At 42.8% G+C, this 24,335-nt stretch overlaps 1 protein-coding gene across 3 annotated transcripts in view; it reads right to left on the bottom strand.

Moving 5' to 3' along the window:
* The window catches only part of TCF20 (transcription factor 20), a 128,089-nt gene that overhangs the window by 50,032 nt on the left and 53,722 nt on the right, over window positions 1–24,335 (bottom strand). The window contains exon 1 of one of the 3 annotated variants that reach the window (XM_084205976.1): window positions 14,233–14,364. The exons of the other annotated variants lie outside the window; for them this stretch is intronic. The gene's annotated coding sequence lies outside the window, so the exon portion shown is untranslated. Of the gene's footprint in view, window positions 1–14,232; window positions 14,365–24,335 lie in introns of those variants that run through there. 3 annotated transcript variants of the gene reach the window in all.

Genomic DNA, 24,335 nt, shown 5'->3' with positions numbered 1-24,335 from the left:
AGACAGCTCATAACAACTGAACTAAAAACCAAAATACTGTGTGGACATGCCTAATTCTTGACTATAAGCCTATAAAAGAGCAAATGAAACCACCACCAGCTCATTCAGTAGGACATAAGTGAGGTCTTTCCGCTTCGTTAAATTTTCTTTAGATTTGGGTTGACTACCGCGATCCATCTGTGCAGAGAAGTCTCAGGCAGCAGTCAAATGCAATATATCTTTAGTGCTCTGTCAAAAGCCTCTCACTTCCTAGAATGCTTATCAGGAAAGAAAATGCAGTTACAGGCAGGTGATGAACAGAAAGACAGTATTTTCCATAGGCAAAAATGTACACAAAGAAGTTGGGAGGGTTACAAAGTGTCCACAGTTCTGATTAAAATACTCACTTGCTAAATGCCGTGCAAGTGACAGAGCCGTACTTGTACAGAGAAGTTTACAGCCATTTCTTGCCACAACTCATACAAAATGCAAAAATCACTACTTTTGTCCTTCCTCATTCTATCTTCTTAAACTAGCAGAGAACACATATAACCAAAACAATCTCAAATTCAGGAGTATATTTTGTAAGAAATAATGTCCATGTTCCAAATTCAGCCACAAATAGAGAAAAAAAGGATTTCCATGTACTGAGTACCATTTTTTTGTCAAGGCCAAGTTGCTAACCCTCATTTCTGCAGGCACAGAATTATTACTTGCACACCCGATCAACAGCTGGGAATAGACTGACCTTGTTTCAGTTTTGGAGGAACACTTTTTAAGAAAAGGCAAATCAGCCACCTATGCCACAAGAAGATGAATTTAAAGATCAAACCTAAGACTACATTTAACAAAGCAACAGATATAACTTATTTCTTCTACATTTGATGCCTTTTTAGAAGAAAAAGGAGAATAATTAAGACTTGTTTTCAACATTATGTGCGCTATAGAAGTAAACCAAGACAGTCAGCCCTTCAAACAGTCACCAGTTTGTCAATGCAGTAACATTCACTGTTCACTTCATTCAGAAAGTCGTGTTTCTGTATTATTCACCACCACGCTTCTAGAGAAAACTACAGCCAGATCTGGCTCTCACCAAGCCATCACCATATATTCTGTCAAACAAACTTACTACATCACTCAAAGCTGAAACAGGATACAGTCACTTACCACAGAGAGCGCCAGACCCTATGTTAATATCTTGTAAAGTAGATAAAAATTAAATTAAACCCAGAATACTGCATTAATGGAAACCAAATTTTATCATTCTAAAAAATCACAGCACGTCTTAGAAACCATACGTAGTGGTTACACATGCTTAAGTACCTATTAATAACACGTATTAGCAACATGTATTGCAAATCAGTGGCAATATTGGTCTCAACACAAAAAAAACCCCAAAAAAACCAACCAACCAAACAAAAAAAAACAAGACAAAACAAACCAGAAAAAAACCCAACACACCAAAACTTATTTTGTCCTTCCTAGTGAAAACTTTTATCAAAAAGTTCCTCAAATGAGCTACAGCTTGGCCAAGTGGATTGTAACTAGCTTCCATCATTTCACAGACACACTATGCCTTCTTTACCAAAATGTCTGCACAGCTTTTCAGAAAGTCATTATGTATTGAGCTTAAATCCAAACAATTAAAAAAATGGTTCTCACAGAGTGGGTGAGGAACAGATGAGTGTGGCAGAAGGAGCACAGTGAGCTTTGTCAGTTGAGAGAGGGGAATGCTCTGGAGATTATTGTGCTAGATAAAATCTACATTCACTCTTTTTCCATATATTTCCTTAAGTGACCACAGAAAAAGCCCAACCACAGTAAGCTTGAGTCAGTGTACCTTCTGATCTCACAGGGGAGATGTGAGTAGACATATTCAAAGCATTCAACTGCTATGATAAAAGGCATCATGTAAACAAATCACAACAAAAAATAATCAAATTTTGCATATGGCTATTACTTGGCTGCTGCTTTCTTCAGTCACATCCAAAATATTTTTGTAAAAAACTCTTTCCGTAACACCAAGAAATACACAGACTTTTTTGCATCTGCAAGTTTTCCTTGCTCACAAAGTGAAAAAAAATAATCTCAAGTTTAGCTTTGCACTTTTAGTGAAGTGTACGGTTAAATTCATATTCCTTAACATGAAGAAAGAAGAAATTTGACAAGAACAACTTCTATAGTAAGTCAGTATTTAAGTTGTAGTGCTATGAAAAAACGTATTTCTAGAAATATAACAAACGATCAAAGTTCAGCAGAATTTTGGCTGATGGTATGTATCTGATTTTATTATTATGCCATTGGTTCTCAGTCTCAATCAACAGAACAGATGCACTTAAATAGCTTTCAAAAATCTACCAACCTCTTGTTGAAAGTTATCCATCCAAATTTTTAACAGACACTGCTATTTTAATAAGAATCTATGCAAATCAGTCAGATTCCATTTTATGTCAAAGATAAAAACAACAATTTTGGGCTCACATATAGGATCAGTCCTCTCTAGCCCAGCTGAAGAGGTCCAGCCTTCTCTCTGGTATTAACATAGCCATTCACAAGCAAGTCAGATCAGGGAACCGATACGGTCAAGAAAATTCTGTGAGGGCGAAAAGCCATTTCTGACCTGACAGATCCATGCACTGTATCATTACACAAACATCTGCACCAGCAAAACAGACACAGCAGGAACTGTTTTAAGTGGCGTGGCTACTGAAGGGCACTTGAAATCAGAAGCTCATATTTAAAAGGCTCTTGGTCTTTACACAATAGTTGAACTACCCTTCCTAACCAAAATGAAAATAATAATGAACCCTCAAGCTCTTTTTTTCTTTCTTTCTTTCTCCAAGCTGCAGATCAGCTGATCGCACATCCTAATCCACCTCATTAGTCCTCCAAAAATTTTGGCAATTCATCACTTCATTACATACCTCTTACTGCAAATTGACCTGTGTCCATACCCCCTATGTCTTCAAGCAGTCAAACATGATATCTGCTCTGGCAGTACAGCAAAATTTGAACATCCATTTCAAGAACCATTTCTGATCTGTTTCTGACAGACATGCAAGACAGGAAGCTCAGCAGAGGCATCACAACTCTCACTAAACTTTCACCTTTCAGTTACAAAACAATAAAAAGGAGATGTCAATTATTAATTGCAAGAGGAAAACAGTGAAGTGAAAGCAGTCTTGTGTCAGGTTCTATCTGCCCAAGCTCTCACTTTCTGTGCAGAAATTTATCCAGTATCTAAAACACTCAGAACTATACAGTGAAGGAAATAAAAGCCTGCCATCCTAACGCATTATTTTTAATCAACTTCTATCATTTTTCATACTAAGCTCTAGCCCCAGCCTTGATGACAAGTTGCTAAGAAGAATACTTAAGGGTCATATTAAACAGCACCTGTAATATGTACTTCAACATAGTCTATACAATTAAATATTTTTATTCTTTTTTCACAACGTCTGGTGCAATGAGCCTGTAACTAAGACTCCTGGGAACTCCTCAAGGCAAATGAAGTAAATTGACACAAAATCTGTATCAGTTATGTGCAAGTATTATTACAATAGAAGCTATGCACTGTACATAAGAATTATATCAATTGATTACGATAAAACCATTATTGAAGATAATACCATCTATTTACATTATAGGCAGTAACATTAAAATCAGGTAGAAATAGAACCTTGATCTACCTAAATTAACAAATTAAAGAATTATTGTTCAATTGCAGAAAAGCTGTACTCAAATTTACACCTTCCAATCATCTTATAGACAGTTTTTATTCCTTTAAGGTAAGACAAAAAATTTCACTTTAACACTTTCAATTTTCACTAGCCAAGGCCATCATTCCTCCTATTCAGCACTTCATACCTCTAAATCAATGCAGATTTAAGAGGAATTTGAATGTGGAAGGTCTGCAAATACTACTGCTATGGCACACTTTAAAAGAAAATACAGTCAAGGCCATATCAAGTTTACTGATAAAAAAATTGGAGAGAAACCTTATTTTTCCCAAACATAAGAACTGTTTGAACTTGTCTCTCAAAAAAAAAAAAAATTCAAAGCATTTGTAAGATTTTCACACTAGAAGAACAAGAACTTTTTCTTTGCCTAACATTTCTCCTTGTCTCCTACAACCTATGTCTTCTAAATCCTTTGCTCATTTTTCCACACTTCAGATTCCACAGCATCTGCCTCAATGTTGAAGCCACAAACTGAAGCAGACACATTCTTACAGTAAGCTTTGTCTTCTGACACTAACAGGGAGTGACTAAGACTACAGCCATACTTACATGGAGACAGGAGAAGCAGTTCAGATTAATACAAAATAACTTTATATATTTAAATAATTCAACAAAGAGACTACTTCAGAGGTAGGACTATTTTTAAGGAGGTCCTCCCCCTTCCTATCTACCCATCCCCACCCCTGCAGGTGTTCTTTAAAATTTTCAGATTGGACCAGTTTCTTGAACCACCTCATTATGCATCCCCACTGCAGCTCCGCTGGCACAACCAAGAGACAGATGAGAAGAGAGAGAGAAGGCAGCACAAAAAATGTTGTAGCAAACAGCTCGCAACTCCTGAGGTTTATACTTAGCCTTGGCCTAAAGCACTTAAATTGGTTCACTCTCACCAGCTCCCCCACTGAGTCAAAACCTTTCAGAAGCAATCTTTTTGTGTCAACTTTATGCATATAAAGTGATTAAACTTCTAACACACCTCAGTTAGAAGCCTGAAAAATCTAGTTTTTAAACTCAAGCCACTGTAACCAACAAAATCCACACTTCCAAGTTTTGTTGCCACAGCCAAAGGCAGGGAAGGTCAACAGCAGTCAGACCGCACCACAGGTACAAAATTAACTCTAATAAGCAGTTCACAGAAATTAACGACCTACAATTAGAGACCTTCTCACAGGCGGGTTTTAAAGCCTTCTCCTTCCCCAGAGGATTTCTGTATCACCACAGTGATAGTGTCAGGAGTGTTCCACTGCATGTATTCCATGTTGTATCCTAGAGGATATACTCTTAAGGAAGTCAGCAGTTGAAAAGAAAGAGGAGAGATAAATCCAAAACCAGAGCAGAAAAAAAGCCTCTGTAAATACCGATTAGCGGAGGATGACAAAGATACTGCATTCAGAGCATAATTTTTGGAAATGCTAGAATTAACATTTGAAAGTAGGACACAGGGAGTTTAGATGGTCCACTACTCTCAGAACCAGTCCTATCATTCTCTCAAATTCTCACACTCCTGCAGTCACTCATCTTGTACACCAGGGAGTAGGGAAAAAGACAAAACCAGAAGACTCCACTGTTTCCGTCTCCACCTCTGTCCTCTCATGAGGAGGCTAAATAAAGAGGTACAATTAACAAAAACCATACACGAAGGATAACATATAACCATTTCATAATGCTAATGTAGTCCTAATGTTATATTACAAAAAAAGGAGGACTAGATCTCTTTTCACCTCTGCTCTAAAATGTTCCAACTTTCTATGAAAAAATGAAGTTTGCTACCTTGTTTCTACTAGAAAGATGGCAACTAAATGACTTTCACCTTGAGAATTGTCCTTGATTTAATTCCTCAAGTCCTGTTACCCAACTGACCAAAAGGACCTTACACCTTAGCTTAATCCAGAAAGGCAATGCACATAGAGCCAAAATTCCATGACTAAACAGAGACCAACAAAGACTTTATAAACATTACTGTTCTGCGGATAAGCAAAGACATTTATTTCCTAAATCCTCCTCCCTTCCACTTTCAGGAACTCCCTAATGCTGTTTCTCATTGAGCTAAGAGATGTGCTTTCACTGGTGGGTTTGACCCAGGTTTACTGAAGTTTTATTTTTCTGCCAGCTTTGACAGGCTTTTGACTATGCAGCAGAGTATAATTAACCTCTTCTCCTCCCCTTGCTATTTTCAGCAGCTCTATTATATATACACCCCCCCTTTGGTTTTCCATAAATTCCACCTTTCACACATAAAACAAGCTATATTCCTGCAAGGCAAAAAGGCAAGGAAACAAACAAAATTAATACATGACAAGTCAAATTTCTATACCCCAAATGCAGGACACTACCATCACTGAAATAAAAATGTACTCAACCAAGCAATTCGCAAGCAAGAACACAGTTTGTCTCTGATAACCAGAATACAAGAGACACCTAATATAGAAAAGGTGAAAAACATCAAATGTAGAAAAATGCACAGAGCAAAAGGAAAAAAGGCCAGAAAGCAAGAATCCCTGCTTTCCAAAGTAAATAACATATTAGTTGAAGTCAGAACTGTAAAGGTGCAGAATACCACACAGCTCATCACCAAAACCAGCGCCCTACTATAGCTGGCAAACAATTCTGCAGCAGAGTTCTCTATGCATTCTCAGAGTAACATGGGATGAGATGTTTCTCCATTAAAATGCAGTGATTTAGATGAAAGGGAGATAAGAACAGCACAGTTCAGTTTTCTCATGCAAAATAAAAAGTGTCACTTAGGCGCAATTCTCAGTTATGCTCCTGCTACTTCCGCTCTCCAACACTACAGAAAAGAATCTGCCACTCACTCAGCAATGCCCTGCAATACAAGACAATCTGCTACCTCCTTCTGTAACGATTTTGCCCAACCCATTTAATTAACTGCCAGCTAAGTATCTATTATTATTGTACTCATCAACACGTATCTAAAAGACCAATTTTATGTAGCAACACACACAAGGTATGGTCAGGATCAAGAATATCAGAAAATCAGATGCACACATTTCAGGCTAAAATGTTGGATAAGGGAAGGAAGAGAAAACTCCTCCATCTCCACACATGAAGTAAAATACAGAAAACTTATAGGGGGCAAACCAACTTACACAACATGACAGAACACTGTTGAATTAGTTCTTTTTACCCTGAATGCAAGATGAGAAACAAAAGAGAAAGACATGGTTTATAGCATCATGGAATCCAATGGCTTGTAAAAGACCTTTAAGATTATCAAATCCAACCTGTCTTATAGAACTGACAGAGCCACCACAAAATCATGTCCTTAGCCACAACATCTACACCTCTTTTTAAATACCTCCAGCGATGGTGACTCCACCACTTTGCTGGAGAACCTGTTCAAATGTTTGACTTCTTCAGGTAAAATATATTTCTTAATATTGAATCTAAAACCTCTCCTGGCACAACTTGAGGCAATCTCCTCCTATCCTATTGCTTGTTACTTGGGAGAAGAGACTGAACTATACCTGGCTACAGCCTCCTTTCAGGTTGTGTAGAGAGTGATAAGGGTCTTCCCCTGAGTCTCCTTTTCTCCAGGTTAAACAACCCCAGCTCCCCCAGCTACTCCTCCTAAGATTTGTGCTCCAGACCCTTCACCAGCTCCCCTGCCTTCCTCTGAATGCACTCCAGCCCCTCAATGTCCTTCTTGTCAAAGCTGGATTCAAGGTGACTCACAAGTGTACAGGGGCTGGCCATACTGTATCTGATAGGAGCCATATTGCCACTGGCCTTTTTGGCCACCTGGGCACACACACTGGCTCGTGCTCAGCTGCTGTCAATCCACTGGGCTGCTTTCCAGTCACTCCAGCCTGAGTCTGCCGCAGGGCATGGTGCTGTTACAACCCAAGGGCAGGACCTGGAACTTGGCCTTGCTGAACCTCATACCGTTGGCCTTGGTCCACCAACCCAGTCTGACCAGATCCCTCTGCAGAGCCTTCCTGTGCTCCACCAGATCAACACTCCTGCACAGCTTGGTGTCATCTGCAAACTGACTGAGGGTGCATTCAATTCCCTCACCCAGATCATCAATAAAGACATTAAACAGGATTGCTTCCAGCACAGAGCCCTGGGAAACACAACTCGTGACCAGCTGCTAGCAGGATACAACTCCATTCCTCACCACTCTGAGACTGGCCATTCAGCCAGGTTTTCACCCAGCAAACACGGCACCCCTGCAGGCCACGAGCAGTTTGTCCACGAGAATGCCGGGGGAACACTGTCAAAAGCTTCACTACGGTCCAGCTAGGCAACAGCCTCAGCCTTTCCTTCTTTCACTAAAGAGGTAACCTTGCTGCAGAAGGAGATCAGGTTGGTCAAGCAGAACTTGACTTTCCTAAATATGTGCTCACTAGACCTGGTTGAACCATACATGCCATGTGGTTGTGGCACTTAAGGTCTGTTCCATGACATTCCTGGGCACAGAGGTCAGGCTGACAGACCTGAAGTCCCCTAGATCCTCCTTCCAGCCCTTACTGTAGATGGCCACCAGGTTTGCCAATTTCTAATCACCTGGGACCTCCCCACGTAGCTGGGACTGCTGATGGAAAGCAGCTCAGGGAGCACTTCTGCCAAGTCCATCAGTACCCGTAAGTGTTGTAGCAGGGTCACTGACCATTTTCCCTTGGATTACAGGAGCTTCTTTCTTCTTCTCATCCTTGTCTCCCAGCTCCGGGGACTGGATGCCCAGGGAACAACTGGCCTTACCATTACATACTGAGGCAAAAAAGGCATTAAGTGCCTCAATCTTTTCCTCATTCTTTATCACTTTGTTTCCCCGCAGATCCAATAAAGGACTCTCTTTGGCCATCCTTCTGTTGCTAATGCATGTCACAGAAACGATTTTATTGTCTTTCATGGTAGCAACCAGACTAAGTTCTAGTTAGGTTCTGGACTTCTAATTTTCTTTCCGTGTAACCTCACAACATCCCTGTAATCATCCTAAGTTTAACACCCCCTGGTTCAAAGGTTGTCTCTGTTTTAATTTCCCCAAGTTCCAGCCAAAGCCCTCTGTTCAGACAGACCAGTCTCCCCTGCTGGCTTATCTTTCAGCACATGGTAACATCCTGCTCCTGTGCTTTTAAGACTTCCTTCTTGAAGAATGTCCAACCTTCCTCTACCCTTCAGGAATGCCTTCCAAGGGGCTCTGTCAACTAGGCTCCTGAACAGACCAGACTCCCCGCTCTCTGGAAGTCCAATGTGGAAGTTCTGCTGACTCCTCTCCTTACCTCCACAAGAACTGAAAACTATCCTTGCATGATCACTCTGCCCAGGATGTTCTCTGACCACCACATCATCAAACAGTCCTTCTCTGTTCACAAACCACAGGTCCAACAGGTGCCTTCCCTAGTTTTCCACCTCTTCATTTGTGTCAGGGGACACACACTCCAAGAACCTCACACACTGTTTCTGCCCTGATGTTTTGTATTTCCAGCAGAAAACATAATGCTAATCACACAGCATTCCATACATTTATCATATAACCATTTATGTTATTTTTTTTTAAATCACATTTCCACTATTCCAGAACATCTATTCATAGAAACCACTGTTAAACAAATTGAATCCCAGGGAAATTCAAGAGTATCCAGGCATATGACCAAAGGTAACAGCAAATTGCAGATACTGAATTGAAGGTTGATTAACAACACTGCATTACGGTGTATGAAGGTTTATGCCTATTTTGGCAAGTATGACAGCACATATTTTTCTTTCAGCTAATAAGTTTTAGGTATGTTTTTCCCAGTCATTAGTGATGCTGTACAGGGACAAAAGTCATTCAGTTAGCTTTGTTAATACCAAGTCTTTAGATCAGTTAAAAGCTATTAAAAAGACACTTTGCAGCATCTAATTTTAAAATGAAAGCGATATGAACAATACTTCCAATAAACTGTACTAAAGCTTCCAGCATAGCAGCTCCCTATACAATTTCTAGTTAAGTACTGAGCTCTTATCAGTGCTCATCAGAGGGTTCTGTTTAGGATTTGCAATTTACTAGCAATTAGATGACTGAGTTCATACTAGTAAAATACTACAAAATATGTCATCATATTCCAGCACAGAATACACAATGAATTCCATAGACAGTTATTGGTATGAACGCAGGCATGCTGTGTGCTTGCAATGAAGAGGTGGGGGAAAAGAAAATAATTTTCATAGCTTTTTTCTATTTGTTGCATCACAATTCAGGCAAGAAATAACGGCCTTCCCAAATGAAGAATAGGTCAAATCTCAAGGGACTCAAACCAGGGCTCCCTGACAAAGAACCTGATAACACTTTTTCCCCCTCTGCCAATACCATCACAGGTTACAAAGACTGTGCTAAAAGAGAAATACCAAAAGCACTGGAAGAAACACAAGCATATTCACTGTCACCAGGCTGAGCTCACAAGAGGAGCTTTTGGTTACCACTTTTGGTTACCACTGCTTAGCTCCATTCTTGAGGAAGCACTGGTAAGAGGCAAGAAGAAACAGGAGTCTTGCCGCAAGATCACTGCTCTGTTGTAACCAAAACTGGAAGTTTGACTGCTTGTGCTGTTGTTCATGAAGGCAGCAAGAAGTTCAAGAGTTGGTAAAATGCAATTCTACTTTCTTTTTGTCTTCAAAGGCAAACAGGCAGCAAAGCACAGAACACCCAGAGCAGATCTTATCTTCCAACAGGGCCAAACAGAATCTACTGTTGACTACATGTCAGGCTTGATTTTTGAATCTTTGGGTCTTGCTTTTTATTTTTGTCCCTTCCTGTCCTTAAAATGAAAGGAAACCCATGTACATCCATAATGAAGAATGTCACATGCTTTGCCAAGTGACCCCAAACAAATCAATATGTATCTTATGTATCAGTGGAAAGGCTCAGCTGAAGCAATCAAGCAGTGGTGCAGCCAGACACCAATGTGATACAGACACACCAGCAGTGCTCTCTGTACATGGCTGAAGCCATCTTCAATTTTCCCAGTTCAGTCAAGACTGAAGTCTAGTCAAGAACTGTCAGGAATGGGACCAAGGCAATAACTGAACCACCTTTTTTTCCCCCCTTTATAAGTAAGAAAAGTTTGATAGGAACAGAATTGAACACCAGGATCCCATTGCAGGAATAGCCTCTCCTGCATGATTTTAGAGAAGTATACACCTCTGCTTACAGTATGTTTGTGTTCTCTATCAGTAACACTAAATGTTTTTCTACAATAAAGAAAATTCTATATAGCATATCAACACTAAGAGAAGTGGGTTTAAACACTTAAGACTGCCTTTATTTTTGATTTTAGAAGTCCAAAAGCTAAACCAGAAATTAAAATGTTATTTTGAAAGAGATTTCACCAAAAGCAGTCAATAAAAAAACATCTTTTGCTATCAAATCGCAGTTTTAATTTCTTGAATGGGAAGAGTTGGTTGGTTTCTGTCTCCACCAACAAATCAGTTAGTTGGCTCTTCAGAAACTGCCGTCCATAATCTTCCCCATTTCAGAGGCCTACCATGGGATTAAGTAACACAAAATCTCACACAGCCAGTTAAGGCATACTCTGAAGTCTGAGAAGCCAGCACTGCCAAGAGCATTACTAAATCTTTGTAACTTATAAGAACTCCAGTTCCCAAAACATGAGTGTAAAACTTTTCTTTAGTACAAAACATAACTGAACAAGGTATGAAAAGAAAAACACACGCTTTAATTAAAAGCTATCCCACCCAAATGGAGATCTTGCATGCCCTGTGTCAAAAGGCAAGATACACATAAGCCAGCTACAAACTCTTAAATATCCTTATCTAAAATTATAGAGAAGCCAAGGAAGCAGCATGAAATTATTCAATTTTATTACATATTGTGCCCTCACTGCAGATAGCAGCATGCCAAGCTGTCAAATAGCAACAGGACACCTGCACTGCAACTCTCATGGAGGGACCCTTCCCAGAGCAGCATTGTTGCCATTTTGCTGTGTCCAATGGGTGGGTTAGTTAAACGTGACCTAAAGAGGGAGAAAAGGGGTGTGCAATTATTTTCTTTTTAACAGAGCCCAAAAAGGTCTTTGCACACATTTCCACAACAGGAAGTGGGAGAGGGAAAAAAACCCTCAAAATCTTGCACATTTCACTCTCTGTCCCACAAACTTCATACATGTATGTATCAATCACAGAACCATTAAGAATGTTTTTGCTCACACTGAGTACCCTTTAAAATGTAGCAAACAGGTTAGTAACAGCCTATTTCTTTAGCTGAAGATTAAGGAAGCCACTGACAATAAAAAGAGGTCCCCTTTACAACTAATACACAAATAAGTTCTCTTTCATTTAAATAACCTTCACTTCTTATTTATGCATTATAGAAACAGATTTACCCCTTTAATAAAAGTTTACTTCAGCCTATTTTTACATAGCATTAGTAACAAAGAAAAGAAACTACAACAAAACCAAAATTCCTGATCTCCTATCAAAGTCACAAACAATGAAGCTGCTCCTACAGCTTCCATATAGGGGACCATGCTTAACCTGCCCCAGGCTGCAAAGGTACAGGAAAGTATAGGTTTCAGCAAAAAACCATGCTTCATCAATCCCCAAACCTCTGAAAAGTGATTTAAAGGTCAAAACACACACAATTCTACTAGAAAGGATGCTGACAGACTTAGCTTTAAGTCATCTGAAGAATACCAAACCAGCAAAGAAGTCCAAAGTCCAAGAAGTTCCTCCTAGACATTTCAACCTAACAACACAAAGCCCAAAAGCTATCCCAAAACGACAAGATTTAAAAGAGTACAATAGGAAAGCAGTATTTTTAATATAAAAAATGTTGTCATACTTTCACTCAAATGGCATAGTAACTTGCTTGTTAATTTAACCAGAATACACAATATGCATTTCAGCATTTACAGCAATTTACAGAAATGAGGAATGACTATCCTCCTCTCCTTGAAGCATTAACAAAGTTTAGGAGACAGATGACTGAGCAAATAAATCTTTTCCCTTTTCTTAACAGTAATTCTCTCTGCAATATACTAATGCAGCTGCCTTTTTAAATGCCAGTGGAACCTAATATTAAGATTAAATAATACAGCTTCAAACAACTCAACGTGAAATAACATGGAACCCTATTTAAAGATGTGGATCTAAAGAAAAAAAAACCAAACAAACAAAAAACCCAATCAGAAACATTTCAGTCAAATTAAAACTCAACAGTACTAAAAATTGCTTATCACATACACTTAACCAAACGCACTTGGTTAGGCTGCATAATACCCATTAAGCCTCAAAAAACAAGTTTCTCTGACAAAAGAAGTCTAGAAAATGTGTAAAAGAAATCAGCTCTTCTTGAATTGAGTTCAGCCAATGTGCTACAAACCTAATCCAGAAGCTGCTGTATCTCCATCATCCAGTCACTTCATTGTTCTATAAAATCTGAGCAGAGGTGATCCAACTGCTCCATGCACAGCTATTGGTCAGGAAGCATGCTAAAAATCATACTCTCCAAAGAATTACCCATGCATACAGCAACAGATGGCAACAAGCGACACAGACATGAATAGCTTTCAAAATGCTAACCTAAACACAGAAAGCTCTGAAACTCAATCCCCCCACAGGTGTATCTCTTTTTCTTTTGTTTTCAAAGGAAGACTTAAAAACCACGGAATGGTACAGAAAACAATACTGCAATTTAATCAAACTGCCTGCCTTTTTAATGAAGGAAAAGACATTATGCACAAGAAATAAGGATTCTAGTGGAGCCAAATCTACCCAGAGAGACAGTCACTTGTTGATTCACACACAATCGTGCTCTTATTTTCAGGTTAATAACAGAGCCCCAGTACCATGAGGCAGCTCTGATACATAGGTTAGAACATTTATGTTACGTAACTTTCCCTCACTCCTTCCCTCAAGGCAGGAAAAATAACTTGCAACTGCAGCCCTAAACACAACTTCCAGCAAGGTAAGCACCATTAAGAAAAGACAAACTGATCCTCACAGCAGCCCAAACACATTATATCCTGATTATCTCTGCAGATAAGCTACTGCTACGTTGAACCTCCAAAAAGCAGAGAGGCACCACAAACCTCAAGCATTCCCAACACAGCCTGTCCACCTACTACAATCCGAGCACTGTGCATCCATCTTCTTCAACAGTTTTACTCGTTTATCTCTTGAACGAAAACACCAAATCCCACAAAAACTTCACAATTCTTGCAAAAAAACATTCTTCCGGGACAGAACAGGTGGGCACCCCCCCAGGTGGCACGAGGGCGTCTTCGAACACACGTAAACAATCATTTTTTTTTTCTTTAAAGGAAAAAAAAAATTAAAAAAGGGGGGCGGGGGAAGGAGAAGGTTCAACTTCCCAGGAGCCCTTTCACAAGCCCCTCGTACCCAGCGCTCGCCCTCCGACTCACGGATGAGACCCTCACATCCCCTCCCACACGCCCAGGCGACCTCGGCTTCCCCCGCCAGAAGCTCGCACTCCGTCCCCAGGCCTCCCCCACACACCGACACAGCCCGGGCGAGCACGGCCTCCCCTTACCTGAGACACCCCCCCCCCGCCCCCCGCCGCCGTGCCCGGCGCCCTCCGCCGCGGCGGGCGGGGCGGGGGCGGCTCAGCAGCCGGGGCGGCGGGGCCGGGGGGCGGGCGGGAGCGCGGGGGCGTCCGGTTCCATCCTCCTCCCCTCACTCACACCTCACACACACACACAGGAAATAACACGGGGTCACCTGACCCCCGGCAGCCAATGGCGGCGGGCGGCGGTGGAGCCAGCGCGCGCGCCAGCGGGAACGGCGGCGCGAGGCGGCGGGTCCCGGCCGGGCGAGCGAGGGATGGAGGGGATGGGAGAGGAGGGGGAGCGCCTGCGCGCGCGCCCCCGCGTGCAGGGACGTGCCTTCGCGCGCGCGCGGAGGGGGGGAGGAGGGGGGGGCGGCGCGCGTGAGGGAGCCACCGCCCCTCCCACCACCACGCGCCCGCTTAAAGGAGCCGCGCGCCACCCCCCCACGTCCCGCGCGTTCGGAGCACGTGGGCGAGGCGCGCCCGGTGCGCATGCTGCCTCACCCCGCCCCTGCGGAGGGCACCGGGTCTCCCGGCCTGGGCTCCGCGCCGCCCTCCGCCCCTCGGGGCAGGCACCGGGGCAGCTCACGTTTCCCTCTCCTCGTAAATCAATGCCGCCCTTCTCCACCCGCCACCCTCACCCTCCCCCAAGTCATTTTAAGAACCGGCTTTACTCCGCTTGCTCACTTATCTCCGCCCGGCCTCCCCACCAGGCGCGGCGCGTCCAGCGACGGCCGAGCCCTGAGCCGGCCCGGAGCCCCGGAGCACACCCCGAGGCGGCAGTCGGACCGTACGGCGGGGCTGGGCGGGCCCCGAATCGGAGGTGCCTCAGCGGAGGCGCGGGGATCTCAGGAAACAACATGGAGGCGGCGGTGCCCGGGCTCTCCTGCCCGCGCAGCCCGCCCGGCCGCGACCGCCAGCCCAGAGCCTCCCGGCCATCAGAAGTGGCACTGCCAACCCTCCGAGTCCCCACTGGCTTTGCATTTGGGAGTCCGTGGTGTCTAGTTGCACTTCTGTTCTGGAGAGATAATTAGGCTTTTTTCAGATCATTCACGAGTTTTTGGGTTCGAGAGCGAGAGGGCAAGGAGGCTGCGGATGGGGCAGCAATAGAGCAAGGATGCAGTGCCTGTCAAATCATTACCTCCTTCATTTAAGCCCAGCAAAGGAAGCTCTATATGACATTACAGTTTCCTCCATCTGCCACTCAGAACATTTCACGTGAAAACTCAGTAGGGCTGGCAGTCTGCGAAGCTCTTAAGTGCTGGACAGAGAAAGCTCAAGCAGCATTTAATACTTGCTTTGCCAGGAACTTACTGAGCAGATATGACACTTTCAATAACTGCCCTGTTTCCCAAGCTTTGTTTCTCAGATCCTCAGCAAGCCGTATTCCGAGAGTAGGCCTCTGCTCAGAGCTCATCCAAAAGGCAATGAACTGCTGAGAAGGACTGTGTTGTAAACACAGCCAGTTGACAACTTCACTGATGGCTCCTCCACAGGTGACTCGCTTTTTATGAAAAATAAATACAAACCACGGCATCTCATACCATGCATTATCTGTCAAAAATAATTTGGAGGCTGGCTGAAATTCCATCTAGAAAAGCCTAAAATGATGCCAGTAGTCTGGGGAAAACAACCAGAGCAGACAACAATTACATGTGCTTCTACCATTTGTCTTTCAAGTTAACAATTTGTGGGTGCTAGGGGCTCCCCAGCTGCTGGTCAGGCAATCGTGCACCTGGAGCATCTAGGAAAGACTTGCCTGCTCCTCTACTCACTCGAATTGGAACTCGAGAGGCACTGGCTCCTTTTTGAGGCGAGTCTACTGCTGTGATCTACGCCTTGTCTCCTTCAGATGAGAATACTGCGATGCGCTCTGCATCATCTCCCTGAAATTGCAGCTGGAGCACACAGGCACTGCCTTACTGCGAGCTCTCGTAGCACTGTAGGCCCTGCTCTCCTGGGCACTGGCTGCCCATTCACAGGTGGTGTTTCAGGCACGCTGCTTCGCTCACACGACGTGGAGGCCATCGCTTCCTTCACCTGGACAAGAGGCTCTGGCAGCACGTTCACAGTGACAAACCGCGAGGTTGCTCTCATCAGAAACAGCCACATCAGTTTCATCAGAAACAGTCTTGTTGACTGCCACGGCATGCTAAGAGCTTGGTTAGAGCAGCATTCCCCCTGGGGATCCAGGACTGTGATAAAAGCTGTAATGGGGTGGGGGAACTCGATAAGATTTTTATAATTTGGTTTTCCATTACCTGTTTTCTGATTTTGAAGTGAGGCATCAGTTGAGGTCAATCCTTTATGTAGATTTATAAGGTAGGAGTGCTTAGAGCACTCTAACTAAAGCTAAACTTAAACTTACCTTAAGATAAAACTCTTTGGTATATAAAAAAACATGACAGCATGCCTTATGTAGATAAGCTTGTTATAGCAAGGTATTTTTTACCTAATGTCTAAAATGAAGTTGCAGCATAAACAGCAGAAATTTTGTAAAATACTCCAAAATGCATATAAAAATACAAGGACAGCAACCATTTCCAAGTCAAACATTTCTCAAAGAACCAAAAATAAGTGAGGTCACAGAGTTAAATATCTGGATCTCTAGTCTGCTGCAGAGCAGCATTTCCCATCTCCGTTATGACTACTTTGCAGGCGTTACAAGGGAAATACAACAGGAGTTGCTTTTTAAAATATTTAAAAACTTGAAAACTATATGGCTGATTTTGAAGGATGAACTGAAGTTTTAAAAGATGCTATAAATGCAGGCAATTGTCACACCATCGTCAGCTGTTGCACTACAGCAGGCATCACTGGTTACACACAGGGTCAATTTAAGTGCAGAATGTAAACAAAATTATCAAAACTGTATTAGTTAAATATCACGCAAGTAGAGGCGCCATATCCTTAGCAGCTTTCCAAGTGATATATCAGGCTTCAACGTACAACCCCACTGAGCTTAATGGATAATTTAATTCTCTCAGAAACTAATTTTTGGCTGTCTGCAGACTCCAGATGAAAAACCACTGTCATTAGTACACCTTGTTCACATTGCCAAGTTCTCCTTTGCCACTGAACATTTCATTTTCTTTCCAGAAGAAAGAAATTCAACCTTCTGACTTGGCCATTTAGGGACATCTACCTACTTGACCACTGTCAGTTAAACAAAAAAAATTGTTATATATAAAACATTCCTAGGACTAATGACGAAAGTAACCCCATCATGCTACTAGGGCTACAATCCCACACACACGATCAGGGTGGAAATCTAACATCCATGCAAAGCCTTTCTACTTCAGGGTAAAGTCCTCAGTTGCATCTATATGCTCTCACCCTTCAATTTTGAAAAGAAGAAAAAACCCCAGGGATTTAAGGCCAAAAATGGCTACAAAAAAACCAAACCAAACCAAAAATCCCAAACCAAATAAAACAAAAATACAAACAACAAAAAAACCCAAAAATCAAAAAAAAAACCCCAAACCAAACAAACAAACCACCAAAAGCATGTAAAGGATCAATTTTACAATCAACACAACAACTGAACAGGTTTGAATGTAAATTTCCAGCAAATACATTCCATCGCCCAAGAATAAGTGCTATAAATTCAGCAGATGTGCTATATCATAGTCGTAAGAAAGACTGAAGTCTCTGCTTTTAGTGTAAGAAAATCAGCTCGGCCATAATTGTCAAGAGCCACCATGGTACTACCACAAACTTCCCAAATCCTACCTACATCCTCCCTGAAATCCTCCCTGCCATCTCCTAATCAAATTACTTTTGAGGACAGAGGGACAAATAAGGCAGGAAAATGGCCTCAAGACTTGACACCCTCCTCTATGATGGATGGGCAATTCTGAGCAAAATTAAGTCCCCTGAGTAGCCCTCTGGGTTAGTGCCACTGCTCCCACCAGTGCTGCTGTCATTACACACATGCAAGCAATGCTGCGTCTTACTGCACATGAACACTGCGATAGCTAAAGCAAACGTTTTTCCCTGTTATGCCTTAATGTAAGGCTTACCTTGCAATTCCCTTTCCCCCCCTCACAGATCCCAGCGAAAAATTGTCCTTCTGACCCCAAGGGGACTGACAAATGGAGATGGAGAGTCTCCTCCTGTCTTTGAGGTCACCACTTCTGATCTAGCCGTAATTCAGTAATTACTCAGTTCGTGTGGCTCTCCAGAAGCATACATTAGCAGCTTGGAGGGGGAACAGAAGGATGACACCATTCCTGACCTCAACCACCTCTCATCTTCACACACTCCCTGAGCTCCCTCTGCCTGGAAGGGGGGAGGACAGTAAGTGATGCAGGATGGGGGACTGAGAACAAATTTGCAGGTAACATAGGCTGGAAAGGCTCCGAGCACCCCAGTGTTTGTTAGAGCGAACATTTCTGAATGCAGCTGGTGGGGTCCTCTGAGAGATTTCTTCTTTACAAAAGGTTTCACTGTTGATGCAGCACTAGGAAGGTGAAGCCTCCATGGAGTCAGGCACACAGGTTTCTCACAGACATGGCCCCTGTCCCCTCGAAGTATCCTAATCTATTCCCCTGTTACACAATTTCATGTCATGCACAGGCTCACCACTGCACTTTTACAGCTTTCATCTAGAGGCTCTCAGATGCTATGGGAATGGGCATTAGTGACTACCTTGAAGATAGATAATACAAAACATGACAGCAAGATTGGGCACCTACAGGTCACAAAACTGGGGACTGAAACTTATATTTATGGTGGGACAGCTACATCTTTAAGCGAGTGTAAAGCACGGGCAGCTCACCTGTTTCTCTTTCTCCAAGAAAGACATCAGCATGGCTACATTCATTAACATTTCCTACCTCTTCTTACCCAGCCCCAGGATTTCCCATACCTTCCTCCTATTTTTTTTACACTTAACTTCAGATAAAAAGTGTTACATCTGAACCTACACAAGGGAGAAGCAGTATCAGACATCTCCCAAGGAACTGCAGCAAAGACAGAGAGGGCTCTCCTCTCATTAATTCACTGATATTTAACTTTTCCCCTTAAGACTATCAAAGGATCTGTGCTTGCTGGAAAATATTTTTGACAAGCACAGACTTTTCAGCCTACTGATGGTCATGTCTTAGTTGCATCACTTGGAAGGTGCTCTCCTCCAGACACTGGGAATGTCTCCATAAGCAATATTGTTAAGTCCTACAGCCCCTTCCTGCAACAGAACAACTGGATTGATAGACTTTGGAGCATCTCAAAGGAAGGAAAATGATAAAGCAACTGAAGGTAGGTAGTGTGAATCATAGCAGGAGAAAAAATTAAAACACTGCAACACTTCTGCCTTTTCATCTTCCCATTACAAAGAGCTGATTCATGAAAATAAGATCTTTGTACCTTAAGACCTCCTCTGCTTCTTCTGCTTCTTCCTTTTGCTTCCTGCCAAAAAGCTGCTTCTGGCAAAATAGAATTAGTGGCTGTGAAAGTGATTGTGATGCTGCAGACAAAAGAATCTGAGTCCAGCAGAAAAAGCGAGAAACAACAGAAGCTGAACTTTTAAGGAAAAGCCAATCAAATTTCCATGCAGATGCCCAAAGTAATAAAGGTGGAAATTAAAACAGAAAGCCATACAAATGTGATTCTCCAGCAAGACTGTCTCCAACAAGGCAGAAAAGTCCATCAATAAATCTTCATTATCTGAATTGCTAACCATATCTAAATAAAAGTAGAAATTCAAACATTAGAACTTGTCTTTTTAAATTATCTTACATAAAATCAAGTCTGCCTTGCCTGAACATGTTTTACAGAAAGGGATTTTTTTCTCTCTTACTTCTGCTAGCCCTTTACAGAGGTTTCATTTGCTGGGGTGGCTTTTTCTGCCTATGGGGAAGTGGGAATTTCTGGGCTTAACAAGCACAAATCCCCATGACATATAGTTCCAAATTTCAGAGGCAACTAAGGTTTTGATTCTTACTTTGCTCCCTGTTGGCTTCCTCCCTGATGTATGCAATAGCTGTTGAATCTCAGCTGTTCCAACAGGAGAGAAAAAAAAGGTCCCTGAAGGAACAGCTTTAGTTCTTCCCATCACCTTGCTGCTACCATGCTCCAGAATTGCAGGCACATGAAACAGCACATAAGAAGAGCTTGCAGCAGCAAGAGGCCAATGCAGAAAGCATCAGACTGGACCAAAACCAAGAGAGTCTTCTATATTCATCTGGTAGGAAGTCTGTACTTATATTGGGTAGTAGAAACCTAAGGAAGGGTCCACTAAAGATAGACATTGCAGGAAATCTCATTAACTTCTTGTCATAGAAATCAACTTCTGTGCTTTTTTTTTTTTTTGTTAGGTATAGTGATGTCCTCTGGTTCTGACTGATCTGAGAGACTGGTTTGTTGAAAATATTTTTAAAGTTCCACCACAGTTACTTACATATCTCCTCTTGCTAACAGAATATGAGGGAAAAAAACTTATTTCAACACAACCACTTTAATTACTTTGTATCTCGAGACTCATTTAAGTTTATTCAATGCTCAAACACTCTAATTCTACATTTCAGAAGTTATTAATTTCTTATTTTAGTGCCCTGCATTACTTTAAAGTTCCACTCAAATCCAAATCAGGATAGGGCACATGAGAACATATAGAACTTACAACTTTGAAGGCAAAACTTCCACTATTTATGAACGCTACTGACACATTTGGGGGTGGGGAAAAGTAGCGTATTTTCATTCACATTACCTAACCCAAGTGATGAAAACGCTTTGAAAGCTATTATAACAAACACAAAGACACAACTGTCCTCAGTTAAGAAAATGAGTCTCTAATTTTTAAAGGCTGGACAAATCTATCTTTAGAGAGTCCAAGCCACATAGTAAAATCTTAAGCAACTTGGTTTTGTTTCAAGATTTGAGGAATTCTTCCAGGTGCCTACTTAAGTTCAGGTTTAAACTAACAAAACCTCTGCTTACATATCATGGCTTTCATCAATCCTCTTGAAATTATCTTCTGCAGATGGGAATCCTGCTGGCACTCACATTTGTCCTCAGAGATGATTAGGACTGAAGGTCTCCCATTTAACTTCTGTAAATGTGCTGTGAGTAATTAGACCTAAACAAAATACTGCCAGTTCCATTAGGGCTCTGAAAATAAGGTCAGCACTTCTTAGAACAGCCAAAGCAAGAACAGATACCTCAGCAAGCACAGTTCATGTCCACCTACCAACTCAGTAAGTCTCCACTGGTTTTAACAAGTTTAGGAAATAGCCCAAACTTCCAAATGAGAAACAAGCTATCCCAGCACTGACACTTTCAATGAGAAGCGGCAGCATTAGGCGTGGAGAGAAACCATTTCACCAGGGTGAAATTTCACATTCCCTGGGATACCCGCCCCCAGCTCAAGGATCCCCTCATCAGGGCCAAGCCTTTTCACAGCAGGGAGCATAATGTGAGAGAAGAAATGAATACTCTTCTCCAAAAGTAACAACTCTTGAAGTGTGATTCATTCCACAGGCTAAAGATCAAGGTGTCGGCTTACTCCTAATATTGATGAAAAAGGGCAGTCAGCCTATTTATAATCAGCTAGCATTATCTTTTCTCGGGAAACAGTAAGTCAGCAGCTAGCCTCAGGTGATAAGTAGGGGGTTTCCTTAACAGTCCTTTTCATTGGGACACAAGTTTTTTTTTTAAAAAAATACCTAGAAAAGAAAGACAAAAAGCAGTTGTGGTTACAAGAAAGGGAATAGATTAACAGAAACGGGGGGGGGGGGGGGGGGCGGGGGGCGGGGGGCGGGAACTAATTAACGCTTTCAGCTCGTGCCCCTTCACCATTGCCTGGAAATTCTTTTCTGATACACACATTGCCTGCCTAGGGCTTTTTGAGAGACCCTTGCACATCCTCACTGATTACTTCCCCTACTCAGGGAGACAGACTGTCCTTTACCCTAAATGCTTTTATCCTCTTGATGAGGTCTCTTACCCAGCTGGATCCTGCTTCCTTCTCCCACTGCAATCTCTGAGCCTGAGAGAAGACACCTGGGGACCTTCCACTTTGCTTAGGAAAGAGATTTAATCCTTTCATGTCCTAGCATGGGGCTGAAGTGATGCACATCTCCCCCCCTGACCTGAACACCTACAGTTACAGTCCTGGGTGACGGATGTCCTCAGCTGAAAAGAAATCAAAGGAAAGGGTTTTCTCCACTGTTTGCTGCTCTTTTAAAAGCAGGTGTAGATAAAGAACTGAGGAAAGCCCCGTAGGGGATAATCTTGCCGTACCCAGACAAAATAATGAGGCTTAAAATCTCTTCTGTACCTAATCTTAGCTAAATCACATCCCCAATGTCCTCTGCCCTCAGTTTTGCAGGGTGCATTTCACTCATCACCACCCACCTCCCAAACTCACACACAGTGTCCAGTCCCACTTGGTCACCCCCACTTCTGCTCTCCCTAAGGCCAGAGGTCCAAAGGAGGATGCCTCAATGGTTCTTTTGACTTAATTCTCCAAGCGGCCTGTGCAAGGATTCTAGGTTTCATTTCCCAGGTAGTGACTCAGACAAGCCAACAGACAGTACTCTGCACAGACAATGATTTTTATCTTCAAAGTGCTTTACAAACTTATAAATCCTTACTTCCCCTCTGAGAGAAAAAAAGAAGGAAAAAAAAATCCCTAAACATCACCATTGTGATGGAAAAGAGATGCAAAAATGCCTAAAAGTTCTTTCACACTGGAGCAGAGGCAGAGGAGAGGAGTCCTGGGGTGCAGCAGCACTTTGGGTTTGAGGTTGTTTGCGGCTTTTACACCAAAGACCTGGATTCGAATCCTGTTTCATGTCACTCCACTAGGACAGAGGCTCTTAAGCTGTGGCCAACAGGTCCCTTCCCCAAGGGCAGTGGAGCTGGGGCTCTGAGAAGCAGGTGGCAGCACATGGGTGTCTTCCAAGAATCCACTTGCCTGTTCAGACTGCAAAAGTGCTGCACAATTAATTATACATCTGTGCTACAAAAGATCAGCTCTATAACTGCAGGGGGTGCTATTCATCAGCCTTGAAACATATTGGCAGAGGACAGCCAGGGTCCAGTAGTTGAAATAAAGAAATAAATAACTACAAAGGCAGGAGGTGCTCTGGGTCTTTAGGAGTGAAGTGCAGCAGCAGGACCCAAGTGACCCGGGAGCGGAGAGGAGCCTGGCCCTGCAGACAGTCGGGACGTGGTGCTTTTCACAGGAGCTTCATGAATCAGAGCAGCAGAGAAGCCACCGGTCATCGGGGTGATCGGGGTGAGATGCGTAGGCAGAGCGGTGGCAGCAAGGAGCCTGCCTGACACCTGCCCTTTCCGTTTCTCAGCCCTCCCCTTTCATGGAGGCAACAAAACATCACATTCCCAGTAGTGAGAATCCAGTCCGAAGTGGCTTCACCAAAGGGCAAATTCAGAAGGACCCCCTTTCGCTCATCCCTTTCTTTTGAAGCCCTCCTTTCCTGGAGCAGGCATTTAGCAAGTACAAATACACCACAACATTAGGCATCCTTCCACTGTCACTCTCCACTATCCTTCCTCCTCCAGACACACACACTAACACAAAATGACGGCTTCCTCAACAGACTGAATGAGCAAAGCCCTCGCACTGATCCTTAATTGTCTGCGCTTTACTCTCTTGCTCCAGTCATATTATATCACAAAACTCAAAGCAGCCCACCCACTGCCCCCGTCTTTGTCCAAAATCTCAAGTGAACAGTAAATTTGACACAGGGAAAGAAAAATTACCAAAGAAGGGAGGGGCAAGCTAACCCCCCACTTTCCCCCCCCCCCCCCCCCCCATTTTCCTCCTACCCTTTTTTTAATTTTTATTTTTTAAAAATATTTTTTAGGTTGCTGTTTGCTGGTGCACCCACACTGCTATTGTGCAGATGTCAGTTAAAAAAACAACAACAATCACCAAACCCCCCCCCCCCAAAAAAATCAAGACATTAAAGAAGAAATCATATCTCACAGCCCTTGAGAATGTGACCCTGAGGCCTTGCCCTTCTCCCTCCTGATGCACCCACATATCACGGGGGAATGGCAGGCCCCCTCCCCATCCACCCCCGTGCTACTCTGAGCCTGCAGAGCAAGGAAAAAAAACAACC

The sequence above is a fragment of the Fringilla coelebs genome (assembly GCF_963513975.1).
Source record: "Fringilla coelebs genome assembly, chromosome: 5".
Classification (NCBI taxonomy): Eukaryota; Metazoa; Chordata; class Aves; order Passeriformes; family Fringillidae; genus Fringilla; species Fringilla coelebs.
Note: the sequence above shows the minus strand (reverse complement) of the source record. Positions and strands in the feature narration are given on the sequence as shown.